The sequence below is a fragment of the Neovison vison genome, chromosome 11 (assembly GCF_020171115.1).
Source record: "Neovison vison isolate M4711 chromosome 11, ASM_NN_V1, whole genome shotgun sequence".
Lineage (NCBI taxonomy): Eukaryota > Metazoa > Chordata > Mammalia > Carnivora > Mustelidae > Neogale > Neogale vison.
The window spans coordinates 45,390,673-45,409,201 of record NC_058101.1 but is presented as its reverse complement, the minus strand read 5'-3'; the positions used below and the strand labels follow the sequence as shown (position 1 = coordinate 45,409,201).

Sequence of the window (18,529 nt, the reverse complement as noted above, 5' to 3'; positions counted from 1 at the left end):
AGAGTGAGAGAGAAAGGACACTAGAAAGCACAAATAAGGGCAGGGCAGAGGGAGAAGCAGACTCCTAATTGAGCAGGGAGCCAGATGCAGGTTCCATCCTAGGATGCCAGGATCAGGACCAGAGCAGAAGGCAGATGCTTAACTGATTGACCCACCCAGGGGATCCATTTATTTTTGTGGTTTTTTGGTTTTTTGATTTTTTTTTTAATTGACTCTTTCATGCTCTATTAACTGAAATATTTTGAACTTTTATATTAACGTGATTATTGATATGTTAAGGTTTATGGTAGAAAAAAAAGATAATGCCTATCCAAAGATATCCACATCAGAATGACTTGGACCCATGAATAAACTACTTTAAGTTACAAAGGGAATTTTGCAGTGTGATTAAATTAAGGATATTGAGGTGACAAATTTACCCTGTATTATTCTAGTGGGCCTAGTATAGTCAAAAGGATCTTTTGATCCTTGGAGGCATCTTTTGACTTATGGAGGCAGGATGGTTAGAATAAGAAGGAGAGGCAGTAATGGGAGCAAAGGGTGGAATGATGCCATGGCAAGGATGGAACCACAAGCCAAGAAATGCAGGGAGCCTTTAGAAACAAGAAAGGCCAAGAAATAGTTTTCTCTTGGAGCTTCTGGAAGGAACCAGACAAGCTTGGAACCAGACACCTTGACCTTAACCTAGTGAGAATGACTTTGGATCCCTGACCAGCAGAATTATAAGATTAAACATTTGTATTGTTTTAAGCCACTATTCTTGTAGTCATTTAGTACAGTAACAATAGAAAAATAATACAGAGCTAATGTCTGGAATTTTATTTTATTTTTTTCCTGTTTGTTCCCTGTTATTTGTTTCCTTCTCTGTTATATTCGCATTCTTGTGTGTTATTTGACAATTTGTTTTTAGAATTCTACTCTGATTTATCTGTGGATATTTTAAAAAAGGTTAATTGATGCCCAGTTTTATTGGTTTTGAAAAACAGGGGAGCGCTTATCTGAAAATATAGCTAAGTACATTCTTATTTATGATTACTTATATTCATGCACTGAAAATATTTATTATTTGGACCAATCCTGTGATATGCCATTTGTTATAAAATGAAGTTCTTACAATGAGTGTGGGCAATTTATCCTTTTCAGATAATGGAAGAATGTATCAAATCTTCATTTATTTTCCAAACATTAAAAAAAAAATAAACAAAAATTAAAAAAAAAATTCAAATCTGGTAAGCCATGAAGACCCAACACCCATAGCTCTCCTCCTCAGACATTCACTTCTGCAAGGACACAATATGTTTGCTAACTTTAAAATGCTTATTCTTTAAAAACAGATAGTTTTTACACAGCTGTACAAAATTCTTAATGTTTCTTTGGCAATGGAATATAATGGAATTTTACAACTATATAAAAATTGTCTTTGCTCAAAGAACAGTACTTTACTGTGTGTACATAGTTGACCGACAAAATTCTCTACCACACAGGATTCTAATTAATTGATGAAATAAGCTACCTCTACAGGGATATTATAGGATTTCCAAGAAGAAAGAAAGGAAGGAAGGGAGGAAGGGAGGGAGAGAAAGAGAGAGGGAAAGAAAGAAAGAAAGAAAAGAGGAGAGGAAGGGAGGGAGTGAGGGAGGGAGAGAAGGAAAGAGGAAGGAAGGAAGGAAGGAAAGAAGGAAGGAAGGAGGAAAGATGGAAGGAAGAAAGGGAGGGAGGAAGGAAGGGACACACACATGCACACGCAAACTTCTATAGCTCAAAACACAGTATCATCGCCTATCTGCAGGCAACTTAAAATAATTGGCAAATACAATTTAGTGATAAGAAAATCCTTTCAGTGATGAAAAAATACTTCTAAGTCCCACTGAAGTACTGCTGTAGCTTAACTATACATAAGAAATTACTAAACTCTCGCTATTCCAAATATATTTAATGCTCATTTTTCGAGATAAGCCTAACCAACCCCCTGAAAAGTAACTGCATTGTATCTTTGAAGTTAAGCGGAAAAACAAATACACACATGGTACTGGTGACAAATATACAGCAGAGTTTCTTCATTCTTCTCAAAGACTGAAACCAATTCTCAGGACCAGGAAGACTAGAAATTCACCTATTTTCAAAGATTTGTTTGTAGACTACACAGCAACTTTGTTGTCTTTTCTGTATCAAAATCTGAAAACTCCTTGCCCCACCCAGGACTTCCTCTGAACACACCATGAAATCCCCAGAGGTGGTGATGCTCCCACCTCTGCCACTACCATGCTCTTGGCCACCAAGGAAACCAAGACCTTCTCTGCCTCTGTAGTCCCTATAGTTATGGTTTGGAAAAAGTGTAATTCCAAAGATTTTGGCATTTAATCTTCTTTCTTCAGCTCCAGTTGGTCTGTTCCCTATTATCATCACAAGAAATATTATCAAAGAAGGATTTGTTTTTCTCATAATAGTAATTAGGTACAAGTACATCTCCTCCATCTGCATTTCCTTCACTGTTTTTGGTGAGTATCAACTTCTGAGTCTTTTCTCTTCACCATTTATAGGGTTCTCCTACTCCTCAAGTTTATCTACTTTGAACTCAAGTTTATAAGGAAACTATCAATTTCCTCCTTGTTAAAATGTGCATTCACACTTTCAAGATAAAAATGCTTCTCAAATTTCATTAGACTGTCTTGAACACCACACTGGCCCTGCCACCTTGACAACCCAACACTCTCTCTTTGGAACCAAAAGAGCACCTGGAACTATTTGTTTGTTACTGTCATTTTGGGGTTGTTCATTTTTTGGTCTTGAAGTTTTGTGTGTTTCAGTGCACCTGTGCTCTTGATTTTCTGTTGCTTTTTGGCTGATAGATAGTAAAGGCCTGATTGATATGGGGTCCTTCTCCCAACAGGTGCTGGAGCAGGTAAGTGAGCAGAGGTGGTCTCTATTGCTTGTTTCATGGTTGGGCTTTTTCTCAAAGGTTCTAACTGAGGACTTGAACAACCTTGATACAGGTGTGTTTTTAGACACTGTGCATCGTGTATAAAGGCAGAATCAACTGCTACATTGGGATACACTACCACTATTTGATGTTTCTTGTCCAAAGAATGTCAAAGAGCTTCCAGCAACATCGATAGCACTGAACTGCTGCCCAACTAATGAACTTCAAATGAATTGACTGTGCTTTGACATCTTGCAGAGAAGTCCATAGGGACCCAATGCCTAGAATGAAGAAATAGATGAGCTTAGTGGAAACAATGATAGCTAAGTCTGGCTCAACGAACATTGTGGGTTTAGTGACTCATAAACAGTGATGTCTTTAATATCACTCCCATGGAATAAGATGTATTCAAAGACTTCATCTGGAGATGGGATTGGACGAATTGTTGGTCTGTCTTTCTGACCAAAGACATAAATTTGGTGAGGGCAACACTGGATTTCTTGACATCAATGATGCAGAGGATGCCCTTGCAGCAGATCTCCACCTTCAAGATAAGGCTCATCTTACTGCCTATATAAGGAACATCCCTACTTGTGGTGCCATTGTCACTGTTAGCTGCTCACAGAGAGGCAGATCTCACACTGCTGTTGAAGCTCTTCAAGCCTGCTAGCTCTGTCAGCACTGGCCCCAGGCTCCTCTATATGTAGACTTCTTTTTCTTTCTTTCTATTTTTTTTTTTAAAGATTTCTCTATTTATTTCAGAGAGGGACCTTGTGAGTGGTGGGAGGAAGGGCAGAGGGAGAGAAAGAACCCTTGAGCAGACTGCCCTCTGATTATGGAGCCTGATGTGAGGCTCCATCCCAGGATCCAGAGATCATGACCTGAGCAAAATTTAAGATCTGTGGCTTAAGTGACTGAGCACTCAAGCTCCCTTATCTGTGGATTTTTAATGTGTTTCTTTGTATAGCTTTTTTAGTGTTTTTTGTAGGTATTATACACATATTATATACATGTATTTATACATATAATATGAAATACCTAATATGTGTAATGAATAAATTATCAAAGTGCACTAATACTCTAATTTTGCCAGCTGGAATGAATATATAAATTACCTTCCTTTACTTAAATTTATCTTCCTCTGTTTATAATATAGTTGTGTTAAGTATTTCCTCTACATGCACTTAGAAACACATCAGTGTCATAATTTTTGCTTCAATGTTAAATGTAATTTATAGAACTTGAGAAAAAGAAAATCTGTTGTATGTATCCCTAATTTTGCCTATCATGTTTTTTTTTCTGCCTCACTGATATTTCTGATATTTCAAGACCTCTCTCTCTTTCTTCCTTTCTCTCTTTCCTTCTTTTCTTTTCCAGTTAGAGAATTTTCTGTAGCTATTCTTTTAGAGGACTTCTGTTTGTAATACATTCATTTAGTTTGTCCTAATGTGTTAATTTCTCGATTTCTTCTTCATTCTTGAAAGATATTTCTGCTTGGTATAGGATTCTGGGTTGGCAATCTTTTCTTAGTTCCTCTTTTTTTTCCCCCAGCTCTGGAAAAATTATATGTCACTTCATTTTTGTTCTCCAAAAAATTATGTTCTCTATAGTTTCTGACGTCACTTAATATTTATTTATTTATATACCAGCAGATAAGGATTTGCTTCTCTTACTACTTTCAAGGTGGTTTGTGTGTTTTAGTCTTGATTTTCAGAAGTTTTACTACTGTATCTTCTTTGAGTTTGTCTTTTTCAAATTTGCTTTTGTTGAATCTGTAAGTTTATATATTCTATCAAACTTGGGAAGTTTTTGCCATTACTTCTCTGAGTATTTCTTAGAGGCACCTTTTCTTCCTTCTCCTTCCAGGATTCTGATGATGCAAATGTTTCCACTTTCATGATAGCCCCAAAGATCCCTGAGACTCTGTTCATTCTGCTGTTGAACTTATTTATTTATTCATTTTCATTTCTATTCTTTTATTTTCCTGTTCTAAAATTTCTATTTAATTCTTATATATAATTTCTATGTCTTTTTTTACTTTGTTTTTGTTTTCATTTGTTTCAGGTACTGGCCCATTGAAGCATTTTAATGATGACTGCTTTAAAAGCTCTGTCAGATAATTCTAGTATCTCTGTCATTTCTGTGTTGACATCTACTGATTCATTCAATTTGAGTTTTACCTGGTTCTTGATATGATGAGTGAGTTTCATTGAAACCTGGTTACTTTCAGTTTTATGTTAACAGAATATGGGTCCTATTTAAATCATCTGTATTAGATAGTATACACTGACACTGAGTTGGAAGAAGAAGAGGAGGTTCCACAGTATTATTTTCAGGAGGAGATAGCAATTCATTTTTTCTACTTTCCTTCATTCACACCTAGTGAAGCGGTGACCTTGCTGTTGCTGAGTCAATGTGGAGATTCTTACTCCCCAGTAGAGCTCTACTGTTATCTCCCTAGAGAGGTACGAATACATCTCTACTATTCTCCCTGACATTGCCTCATCACTATTGGAGCTTGTGAGAGTCTTCATTCTCCTCTGAGAACTATAGTGGCTAAGGTAGAAGGTACCTCGTTACCTCCAGTTAAAGACTGAAATCTAGGTTTGCCTACATGAACTTCACTAACACTGAGGTAGAAGTAGGGAGGAGGGTTCATTATAGCTTGAAGAGTATGAAAGTCTAAGCTGACCCTTCAGCCTTTGCTACCTGACTTATATGGGGCCACAGTTTCTTTTCTGTGATGTCTGACTTCAGTAGAGCAGTTTCCACCTTAAAGTTTTCAGTCTTACTTGGTTGCGTATTTCCTGGTCCGTTGTCTAGAGAGGGAAGACTCTTGTGGGGCTTTAATGTCCATGTCTATTGATAGTTCTGGGTAGCAAGTTTTTTCAGCTCCGTGTTGGGAATTATATGAGGCAAAAAACAAACTCAGGGAATTCACAATTAAATTATTCCTTGGGTCTCAAAACCTTTAGCTATCTGTCTTTTCTCCCTCCTTCAGAGTCTTCTTATGTTTGCTTTAATATGGAATTGTTTGGATTATACATTTTGTTATATTTATTATATGGCAATATGTACCTCTGGACACAGACATCACTTGTGTCCCATTACTCGTGTAATCTCAGCTCACATTTTACATCATCTCTTGCTTCAGCAAGCAGCTTCCTACAGTTGTAACTTACAGTGCTTTGACTCACTACTCCATGCAACTTTCTCTTCATTCCCTGGACTTCTGTCATAACCTGTCCAGCATTCAGTCATGTTTGTCTTGGAAGTGTGAGACATTTTTTAAAAGATTTTATTTATTTATTTGATAGACAGAGATCACAAGCAGGCAGACAGGCAGGCAGAGAGAGGGAGAGGAGGAAGCAGGCTCCCTGCAGAGCAGAGAGCCCGATGCGGGACTCGATCCCAGGACCCTGAGATCATGACCTGAGCCGAAGGCAGCGGCTTAACCCACTGAGCCATGTAACAATCCTTAAACATGGATGATAGAGATCAAAGGATAAATTCTCTCCTCTCCCAGGCCTCTGTGGATCATTCTTTTTTTTTTTTTTTAATATTTTATTTATTTATTTGACAGACAGAGATCACAAGTAGGCAGAGAGGCAAGCAGAGATAGGAGGAAGCAGGCTCCCGCTGAGCAGAGAGCTCTCTGTGGGGCTTGATCCCAGGACCCTGGGATCATGACCTGAGCCGAAGGCAGAGGCTTTAACCCACTGAGGCACCCAGGTGCCCCTCTGTGGATCATTCTGTGGCACATCTAGACAAATCCTCAAAAGATCCAGCAAGATGGAATCTCAGAGGCCTCCTGTTTAACCAACTGAAGAATACACCTCAGTATTGGCCTTTCCTAATTCCTGTTTTACAGTTCCTCATCTCTAAATTCTGTCTCTGGAACACCTACCAAATAAACCCTTGGCTCAGATTCTGATTACCAGCAGCAACCTAGGGTAAGACATATGTTCTACAGAAAAATAAATAATAGAGCAGTATCATGTTTGACCTATGGAAAGCTGTTGAGAGCATAAATCACTTCTGCTAACTTGTAACTCAATGGTTATTTAAAATCCTACCTGATATCAGAATGAAAATATTAATCCAGAACATAAAATAATAGTAAAGCATTTTATAGAAATAGGGCAATAAGTTTTTTAGGTGGAAAAGTAGGAATTAAATTGGGAAGCATAGTGAATATATAGAATAATAATGTCAAGTGTTCTAAGTTCAGATTCAGAACAATAAGGAAGAAGACACAATTGAATTGAAAAATCCTTCAATAAATTTGGGAAAGCTGCAGAGATGGGGGAATCACATAAACTGTTTATATTAAAAAACATATCAGATATGAGTGTCTGCGTGGCTCTGTTGGTTAAGCAACTGCCTTCAGCTCAGGTCATGATCCTGAAGTCCCGGGATCCAGTCCCAGTTTGGATTACCTGCTCAGCAGGGAGCCTACTTCTCCCTCTGACCTTTCCCCTCTCATGCTCTTTCTCTCCCATTCTTGCTCTCTCTCTCAAATAAATAAAAAAAAATCTTAAAAAAAAAAAAAGATATCAGATAATGACAAGTCATATTATATGTTACTATGGTACTAAAACAAATAGATACAATATGGATTTCAATATGTAGCCTTTTAAATGGAATTCCCAGGACACAGTGAAAACCTTACATACTCTACACTGACAAACTGAGAAACTCCTTATTGATGAGAATACTGAGGGATTTAAACAATAAATGCTTAACACATTTCATGTATTTTTTTTATCCCAAACATTGTTGAGGCAAAATTTTGTACTTTTTATAAAAAAAACACAATTATTGTTAAATCAAATAATTGTTATAGTAATTGCAATTTGAGAACCTGTCAAAGCTCTACATTGTTCTATTAGAGTCAAAAATTTTAATTTGTAAAATCCTTTGCTTAAGGCACAATGTTACTTTTTAAAGAGATAATTGTAGAAAGGCAAATAGCATTTCTAAGATGCTTCCCCCCATTGTCCCTTCAGTAAGGTTCATTACAAATGAAAATACTAAGAAAATGGGCTGTCAAAGCTTCACTGAAACAATACCCAATTTTGAAGTATTGTCTCTGTATGTGTACTTATATTGTTAAGTCTCCAAAGTACAAAACTATTTTCTAATCTACTATATATGGCAGAAATATAAGTGCTTTTCCTTTTTTATCATTTAAAATAAGTTTAAAAATAAAATTCCCTAGGACATTAGAAATAATTGTATGGGTATGGATTTTTTTTTCACTAAGTTATTATAAAAGAGTATATTGGATAAGATAACTGATTTTTATGTGAATAGAAATGGTAAGAAGTAACAATTTTAGAAACTATGTTTAAAAGGATAAAAAAGCAAAAGCAAAAGGTGATACCAGGTATTTCTCTATTTTAGTTATCTACTTCTTCCATAATTTCTTTCTTTTTATACTGTAAATCAAAAGAGTTTATGTAAGAGACATAATACCCACAGCTGGGTTCTCAACTTGTTTTGAACTTTTGGTACCTCACAAATTCCACATAGTGTCAGCTCTCACCTGTGTGGTGAGAATGGGTGTTGTACCAGCCGATTATGCATTTCTGTTCTCTCTGATTATATCGATTTTACATTTGTGTTTACTTTGAGAAAATATAACTTTCCAATCTAAATTCATTGGTTGTAAAATAATCTCTTTGAGGAAAAAACAGTTACATAACAAAGATTTGTGAATACCTGGTACTCAAATCAGCATACCTGGACACTCTATCTTTCTTATTGGAGGTTGGCAATCACTGTTCTACTGAATCATCTTGAGGAACATCTTCCTGAAAATGTATACTTTAATTGGAGGTCTTCATTCCTCATGTTATAGTGTCTGTTAGCTTTAGATATAAGGCATCATAAGACACACATTTTGGTTGAGTTTTGTGAATGTGGAGAATCTTCTAGACAAGTATGTGGGAACCCATACAGGAAAGGGGAACACTAGGGATTGGATATCTTGGATGTGTCAGACTCCTGGTAAACTTGAGCCTGTGGGGATGGTAATCTGACCAGGTACAGTACTCAGAGGACTCAGCAGCTTGTCAGTAATTGACTGAGTTACCTGAATTTTTGTTTCTTGTCTCTTCTATTTCCTTACCTTTTAGCAAGGTATGGATCAGTTTATTGTTTGCCTGTTTAACATTTAAAAGCCATTGTTAATTTTGTTCCATTAAATATATAGGCTCTAAAATAATTGTGATTTTTTAAAAACTCAAATTCAAAGAATTTGTTTGCAGCATTTATTATTTATTATTTATTTTTAACTTCAGCACCATAGCTGTCCAAAGTAGTACACAGGAGATCAACACTTGTAAGATGTGAGAAACTTTGCACCCTAAGACATATCTTATAATTACCCTATGTTAGAGGATTCAGGTTGCTGCATTCAATTTTCATAACATATATGGATTAATGTAATTTTTCTTATTTTGTTATTGGTCAACTTCAAAGATTTATTCACAAACATGTATACCATAATATGAAGCCCAAGAACCCACTCATTCACCTTGAAGGGAAAACAGGTACCTCTTTTATATTTTCAGTCATTTTTTGTTTTATTTATCACCTAATTACAACTACACAAATAGTACTATATTTTCAGAAGATGCTTGGGCATGAACATTTTTTTTTTTTAAAGATTTTATTTATTCATTTGACAGAGACAGATCAAAAGTAGGCAGAGAGGCAGGCAGAGAGAGAGAGGAGGAAGCAGACTCCCTGCCGAGCAGAGAGCCCGATGCGGGACTCGATCCCAGGACCCTGAGATCATGACCTGAGCCGAAGGCAGCGGCTTAACCCACTGAGCCACCCAGGCGCCCGGTCATGAACATTTTTAATACTTAAATGTATACCACATATGGAAGTTTTGTTATGTATGTGGGAAACAAAAGATTTTTGTTAAAGCTATACTACATAGAAATTAATCATAGTAAAAATTAGAAATTTTGTTAGAAACTTTATTTTTAGATTTAATACCATGAATTAATTTCATGATATATAAATATTATCAAGACACCTTTTAGGTTTCAGATATGGAAGTCACCTTTGAGTATTTACTAAATGGTTAATAACCATTTTTTAAATAAACCATTAATTACAAATAATAACATAAAAAACTATACATGTACCCACTATCAAACTTACCAAATAAAACACTATTGATAATTAAAAATCACTAAGAAAGGGTGCCTGAATGGTTCAGTTGATAAGAGCACGTGATTCTTAATTTGGGGGTTGTGAGTTAAAGCCCCTTATTGGGTATAGAGATTATTTTTTTAAATCTTCAAAAAAACCCTATGTATATTTTTCTCATCACATTTCTCTTTGTACCTCATAGGTGTTACCATAGCCTTTAATTCTGTGTTTAGCATTCCTTTGATTAAAATAATATATATATTTTACTATCATATATCTAGCCCTTAAAATTCTACTATTCAGTTTTGCATGGTTTTTATATTTATGTAAAAGATATCATGCTAAGGTAGTCTTCTGTGACTTCCTTTTTCCCCATTCAAACTTACTATTATGAGTTCATCTACTTGATTCATATTGTTAAATTCAATTCAGTTTAATTGCTAAATATGCATTAAATGTATCCATTATCTGGCTGATTATATTTAAGCCATTTAAATATTTTTCTCATTAACAAGAGTTCACTATAAATAATTCTTTTTTTTTTTTTTTTTTTTTTAAAGATTTTATTTATTTATTTGACAGACAGAGATCACAAGTAGGCAGAGAGGCAGGCAGAGAGAGAGAGAGAGGAGGAAGCAGGCTCCCCGCCGAGCAGGGAGCCCGATGCGGGACTCGATCCCAGGACCCTGAGATCATGACCTGAGCTGAAGGCAGCGGCTTAACCCACTGAGCCACCCAGGCGCCCCTAAATAATTCTTATATGCACTTTTCAATGCACATACAATGATTTTCCTGAATTTGTTAAATTCATATAAATTGAATCTGAATTGCTTCTTTGAAATGAAAAACAAGGCAAGATGGCTACTTCACTACTTCCTATTACAATTTCACTGGGGACTCTAAATGTGGCAATAAGGCAAGAAAAAAAAAATCATAAAAACCAGAAAGGAGGAAACAAAACTCTCTATATGCAGATGTGTGTACATAGGAAATTCCAAAGACTTTACAAAGCAGATACTGGAACTCAGTATTGAATTTAGCAAGACCAGAATATATAAAGCTAATATAAAATCATCAATTACATTTTAATATACCCACATACAATAATTGGAAATGATATTTTTAAAAATCTTACTTTTGGTAATATCAGAAATGTAAAATACCTAGAAAAAAATTCTATAAAAACAAATCCAAGATCATTTTTCTGAATATTACAAACATTTCTAAAAGAAAAAGAATAGATAAATGACAATGTATATTAAGTTCACTGGGCAAAAGACTTACTGTTATTATGATAACAATTCTTCCAAACTGGTTGGTTATAAAGTCAACTCATACCAACCAAAATTACATCAGGATACTTTTTAAAGGAAATTGGTAAGATGATTCTAAAATTTAGAAAGCACTTAGAGTGAGGAAGGGAAGCAGGCTCCTGGCTGAGCAGAGAGCCTGATGCAGGGCTTGATCCCAGGACTCTGGGATCATGACCTGAGCTGAAGGCAGAGGCTTTAACCCACTGAGCTACCCAGACACCCCAATACCAAGGTAAATTTAAAAAGAATCACGTTGTTGGACTTACAGTACTTGATTTCATGATTTACTATAAAGCTACTCCAATTAAAACAGTTAGGTATTGGCAAAAACATAGCAATAAGGTAGCTCATTGTACAGAACAGAGACTTTGGACAATGATTCAAAGACAATGAAGAGAAGGAAAAGAAAATCTATTTTACTACTATAACTAGATCAAATTAGCATATATACCAAAAAAATAACACCAGAAAACACAAACATTAGTTTGCCATGCAAACTAATACTATGCCATGCAAAACAATTAAACTCAAAATGTATCATAGTCCTAAATATAAAACCTAATACCTAAGGCATTAAATTCTAAAACAAAGCACTGGAAAAAATCTTTGCAACCTCAAGAGAAGATCAGGTGTGCTCAGGGTGGTATGGCCAGAGAAACTTAGCAACTTTAAGATAGGCAAATATTTCTTAGAATAAAAAAAAAACAACAAAATTATACAAGAAAAAAAATAACGAACTGGATATCACCAAAATTAAAATCTTTTGCTCTTCAAAACACATCATTAAGAAAACAAAGGTGATAAGACAGAGTGAGGGAGAAAAGATTCATAGCACATATAAGACAAAGAACTTATGTACAAAATATATAAATAGTTTCCAAATTCAATAAGAAGACATACAATGTAATAAAAATAAGTAAAATATTTTATTAGAATCTTCACAAAAGAGGAATAGAAATAGCCAGTGAGAACATGAAAAGATGATTGAAAGCATTGGTCATCAAAGAAATTAAAAAACCACAGTGAGACACTACTACACATCTATTAAAATGGCTCAAAGTTAAAAATCCAGAACATAACAAGTGTTGACAAGGTTGGGGGAAAATGACCCCTCTCATACACTGCTAAAGGGAAGATGAAAGTATACAACCATATTGGAAAATCCTTGATGGTTTCTCACAACTTGAACACATCCTACCATATGATTAGACAACTGACTCATAGATATTTAGCCAAGAGAAACAAAAGCATATATCTAAACACAGAGTATACAAAAAAGTTTATAACAACTTCATTTTTAATAGCTCAAAACTATAAGTAATCCAATTGTCCACAAATTATAATATATTTTTACAATGGGATACTTTTTGGCAATTATAAAAATAACTATTAATACACAGCAACACAGATGAGTCTTAAAATTATTTTGCTGAGGAAAAGAAACAAGCAAAAAGAATATATACTATATAAACAATTTATATACATTTAGAGAAAAGGCAGACTCATTTAGAATGACCAAAAGCAATTTAGTTATTATGTGCAGACACAGATAAAGGAAGGGAAGGGATTAGAAAAGAGTGTTAAGGGGTCGCCTGGGTGGCTCAGTGGGTGCTCAGTGGGTTAAGCCTCTGCCTTCCGCTCAGTTCATGATCTCAAGGTCCTGGGAAGGAACCCAGCATCTGGCTCTCTGCGCAGCAGGGGGCTTGCTTTCCCTTTGCTGTCTGCCTGTCTCTCTGTCTATTTGTGTTTTCTCTCTTCCTGTCAAAATAAATAAATAAAATCTTAAAAAAAAAAAAAAGGAAAAGAGCATTAAGAACTTTCTTGGGTATGTTTTTGTCTACATAGTCAAAAAAATTAAGAGCTCTTATGCAATTATCTAGATAATTACCATTAAATCATTTTGTAATGAGGAAGTGATTAAAAATGTTATCAAATAGAAGTAAAGAGTTTGCTTCAAAAAAAAAAAAAAACTGTCTTGGGGTAATAGAAATATTTGCTTTCCTGATTGTTGTGATGGCTTCACAAGGATATACATCTTCTAAAACTAACCAATTATTATAATTATCTGTTGTATTTCAAGTACCTTTAGGAAAGTCATTAAAATAAAGAAGTCTGATACCCATGAAGATGACATGGTAGTCATGAATCTTCTTTTTTTTTTTTTTTTAAAGATTTTATTTATTTATTTGACAGAGAGAGATCACAAGCAGGCAGAGAGGCAGGCAGAGAGAGAGGAGGAAGCAGGCTCCCTGCTGAGCAGAGAGCTTGATGTGGGGCTCGATCCCAGGACTCTGAGATCATGACCTGAGCCGAAGGCAACGGCTTAACCCACTGAGCCACCCAGGAGCCCCATGAATCTTCTTAAATTATGAAATCTTTATGAAGATTTCATGAAGTCTTCATTCCTTTTATTGTACCAGATTCATATTTTTAATCCACAACTAAAATATATCATACATATAACACCGGATTATATTTATGAGTTTTCCTATATTTTCCTCATGTTTTCCTTGTACACCTAGTTGATAGTGGATAATTGACTTAATAATATATTACTTACCTACTCACTGATGACTTATAAGGCACCTACTTTATACCAGTGTTCTGTACATGGAGGCACAGAAGAAAATAATGTTCCATTCTAATAAAAAGAGATACAAAATCAATCAATCAGGATATTCCAAAGTGAATTATGTAAAACAGAATAAAGTAATGTAAAATATGTAAACTTGTTGAAAGAATGAGTGAATGAGTAAATATAAACCTGTTTTGAAAGTCCAAACTGTATGTTTTTGTTTTTGTTTTTGTTTTTGTTTTTAAGATTTTATTTATTTATTTGACAGAGAGAGATCACAAGTAGACAGAGAGGCAGGCAGAGAGAGAGAGGGAAGCAGGCTCCCTGCTGAGCAGAGAGCCCGATGCGGGACTCGATCCCAGGACCCTGAGATCATGACCTGAGCCGAAGGCAGCGGCTTAACCCACTGAGCCACCCAGGCGCCCCCAAACTGTATGTTTATCTATTGCTTTCAACTTAAAGTAATAGAAAACCTAACTAATAGTAAAGAAAGAGTGTTTACTTTTGTCATAATATGTGAAAACTGGAGTGAAGCACTTACTGTCCTTGTTTCAGTGACTCAATGTTTTATCTGTCATCCAGGCTCCTTCTGTCTTTCACCTTTACTGGCCTTATTGCATTTGATTTGTTCCCATTCTTGTTGCCTCATTGTTGTGACACAGCTGCTGTAGTATCCAGCTTTTTAGAGTTGGGCTTAAAATGATCAATATGTAATTCTTCTGTCTCTCGCTCAACTCTGAAACAGTGGATAGATAGCTGCAGAAATCAGGCCAAGTTTAAAATTTCATATTTGTTTCTGAAAATTTTCATTTAGGGACACCTCTTAGCACTGGGACTAAACAGATTCTCTAAAAAGCACTTGTTCAATTAGATACACAAACATGTGCTGGGACCAGCACAGCTAGACTTTCTGAGGCCTCTCTTTCAAGGATAGATGGTACTGTGGGATATTTACCATCCGAATGAGCAAAGAAAACCTTTACTCTGAAGACAAATGCTCCCTGGGTTAGGCTAGGAATGTTTCTTTTCTCAGTCTCTCTTTCCTTCTTGGAAAGGTGCACAAAAAGCAGACAGAGAAACTGTCTCCACACTAAGAACCAGGAGAATTATCTATAGAGTATTGGAAACAAAGGGAGAGTAGATATCCACCTTTATTTGGGGGTGGATTTCTTAAGTCTTTTTATCTGCTTTGTATGAAGACTAGAAATATAATGTGGTGATGTCTCAAAAGTCTGTAATCAAAATAACAATAAATCTGAACCAAAACAAAAAGGCTTTGACACTTTGGGCATATTGCAAGCCTCTCTGTAGTGTTCTGTGAATTGCGGGTATTTTCAAACGAGATACTATGTATTTATGCATTATCTCTCTATGTATCTATCTACCTACCTAGCTAGTTAATCTATCATTTATCTATCATTAAATAGATCCCTAAAATATATATTATACACTCTGAATTGTGATACAAAAGAATGTGCTGATGACAAAATTACCCTAACTCTAACCAATTTGGGGCTCAAAATTCTGTGAACAAGTAGTGTTGGTATTCTGTGACAAAAGGCTAACCCTCACCACCAAACCAACTGCCTTGAAAATTCTGAATCTGAGTCAAAGTGATAACAAAATGGAAAGATCTATATCATCTCCGGCACTAGACAAATAAAGGAAATATTAAAGGCAGGTAGATGACACTTAAAACCAAATAGAGTTCTCTAGGTATTTTTCAAAATAAATCATTTTACATCCATTTTTATCTATCATTTAAAAGAAGAAAATTGTTTGCCTTAGAGAAAGCTACACTACTAAGCAAAGTTTTAAAATAAAATTACCTTATTAAAATTGCAATCATCTGCCAATGATATAGCCTAAAATAGTTAGGCTTTGTTCATCTTCTATATCCATTGTGCCCTCTTCTCTCCATAGTACTAAACTTTAGTTTAGAAAGTGCCATTTGGTTTTTATTATTGTATATCTAAAACACAAAAACACATCCAAAGAATTAAAGCTGATAAACTCATATGTAATAATGAGTAAAAAGTTTTCCTTAAAATTATATGTGATGGTTAAGGATATGCTTGAACATATGCATTGATTAGTCTGTGTACTCCAAGAAGCCCATTCCAAGATGAGGTTAGATACACAAGAGATTTATTTATTTATTTTTAAGATTTTATTTATTTATTTGAAAGAGAGAGATCACAAGTAGGCAGAGAGGCAGGCAGAGAGAAAGGAAGGGAAGCAAGCTCCTTGCTGAGCAGAGAGCCCGATGCGGGACTTGATCCCAGGACCCTGACATCATGACCTGAGCCAAAGGCAGCGGCTTAACCCACTGAGCCACCCAGGCGCCCCTACACAAGAGATGTATTAAGAGAACAGCCTGTGAAGGCAAATGAGGAGAGATTCTGAGGAGGATGGAAGAAACTTCAGACCATGATCCAGTTTTTTTCACTTAAGAAAGTGAGGGAATGGTCGAAACTCGACCATTCTCTTACACCGTACACAAAGATAAACTCAAAATGGATAAAAGACCTCAACGTGAGACAGGAATCCATCAGAATCCTAGAGGAGAACATAGGCAGTAATCTCTTCAATATCAGCCACAGCAATTTCTTTCAAGATACGTCTCCAAAGGCAAAGGAAACAAAAGCGAAAATAAACTTTTTGGGACTTCATCAAAATCAAAAGCTTCTGCACAGCAAAAGAAACAGTCAAAAAAACAAAGAGGCAACCCACGGAATGGGAGAAGATATTTGCAAATGACAGTACAGACAAAAGGTCGATATCCAGGATCTATAATGAACTCCTCAAACTCAACACACACGAAACAGGCAAACACATCAAAAAATGGGCAGAAGATATGAACAGACACTTCTCCAATCAAGACATACAAATGGCTATCAGACACATGAAAAAATGTTCATCATCATTAGCCCTCAGGGAGATTCAAATTAAAACCATATTGAGATATCACCTTACACCAGTTAGAATGGCCAAAATTAACAAAACAGGAAACAACATGTGTTGGAGAGGATGTGGAGAAAGGGGAACCCTCTTCCACTGTTGGTGGGAATGCAAGTTGGTGCAGCCTCTTTGGAGAACAGTGTGGAGATTCCTCAAGAAATTAAAAATAGAGCTTCCCTATGACCCTGCCATTGCACTCCTGGGTATTTACCCCAAAGACACAGATGTCGTGAAAAGAAGGGCCATCTGTACCCCAATGTTTATAGCAGCAATGGCCACGGTCGCCAAACTACGGAAAGAACCAAGATGCCCTTCAACGGATGAATGGATAAGGAAGATGTGGTCCATATACACTATGGAGTATTATGCCTCCATCAGAAAGGATGAATACCCAACTTTTGTAGCAACATGGATGGGACTGGAAGAGATTATGCTGAGTGAAATAAGTCAAGCAGAGAGAGTCAATTATCATATGGTTTCACTTATTTGTGGAGCATAACAAATAGCATGGAGGACAAGGGGCATTAGAGAGGAGAAGGGAATTTGGGTAAATTGGAAGGGGAGGTGAACCATGAGAGACTATGGACTCTGAAAAACAATCTGAGGGGTTTGAAGTGGCGGGGGGGGTGGGAGGTTGGGGTACCAGGTGGTGGGTATTATAGAGGGCACGGCTTGCATGGAGTACTGGGTGTGGTGAAAAAATAATGAATAATGTTTTTCTGAAAATAAATAAATTGAAAAAAAAAAAAAAAAAAGAAAGTGAGGGAAAAGGAAGACAAGATGATCTTTGAAAGACATGCAGTTCTGAAAATGTTTTGGCAAGGCTGACAGCGTCCTTGAGCTAAATTTGCCATGTCGCTCAGTACGTGGACTCAAAGAGTCTGATTTGACTGGAAGTAGAACGTGATTTCTTTAGAACTGGTGAAGGCCAACAGGTGCCATGCTTGCTTGTCAGTTCTGGGACATGCATTATGTCTTATACTTTGGAGAGAATATACTATGATTATGGAGAGAATAAATATAATTTGTTTTATACTTTGGAGAGAATATCACCGAACACACCATCCCCAGAAATGTCTTTGGTGCCAGAACAGTCAGGTTCCTGAATATTTGTAATTACAATGTCCCACCCTCAGAAACACATGTGTCTTATCAAGACCTCTGGTACACTAGCTGCCTCTTTCTTGTTCTGCCCAATACAAATAAACTCATTGCCATGCTTGGTCAATGTAATTGTCTCTGGTGTATCCAGTACATCCAGATCTCTTCAGACTAAATGATAAAAGTGGGCAGGAGAGCTGATAGTCCTGAGATAAACAATGTCTGTCACACAGGAATGCAACCTGTTTGGTGACTGAAGCTGAAAACATAGTTAACAAATCAGCAGCCACCTACCATGTTTCTGGGAACTTATTAATCTACTCTAGCACTGACACTGGATTAACCACAACAGCTATGACTGAGACCACTACTTGGTTCAGCCTGAAGTCCTCTACCGTCAGTCTCTCAGACCCAGCCTCAGACCGAGAAAGATGACATCTCCTCAACCCCCTATAGGTCAAGACCCTTTAACTGCCCCTCTTGCTCGTT

At 36.2% G+C, this 18,529-nt stretch overlaps 1 pseudogene; it reads right to left on the bottom strand.

Moving 5' to 3' along the window:
* Positions 1-2,138: 2,138 nt before the first annotated feature.
* LOC122890217 lies at positions 2,139-6,181 on the bottom strand (annotated as a pseudogene).
* Positions 6,182-18,529: the final 12,348 nt, after the last annotated feature.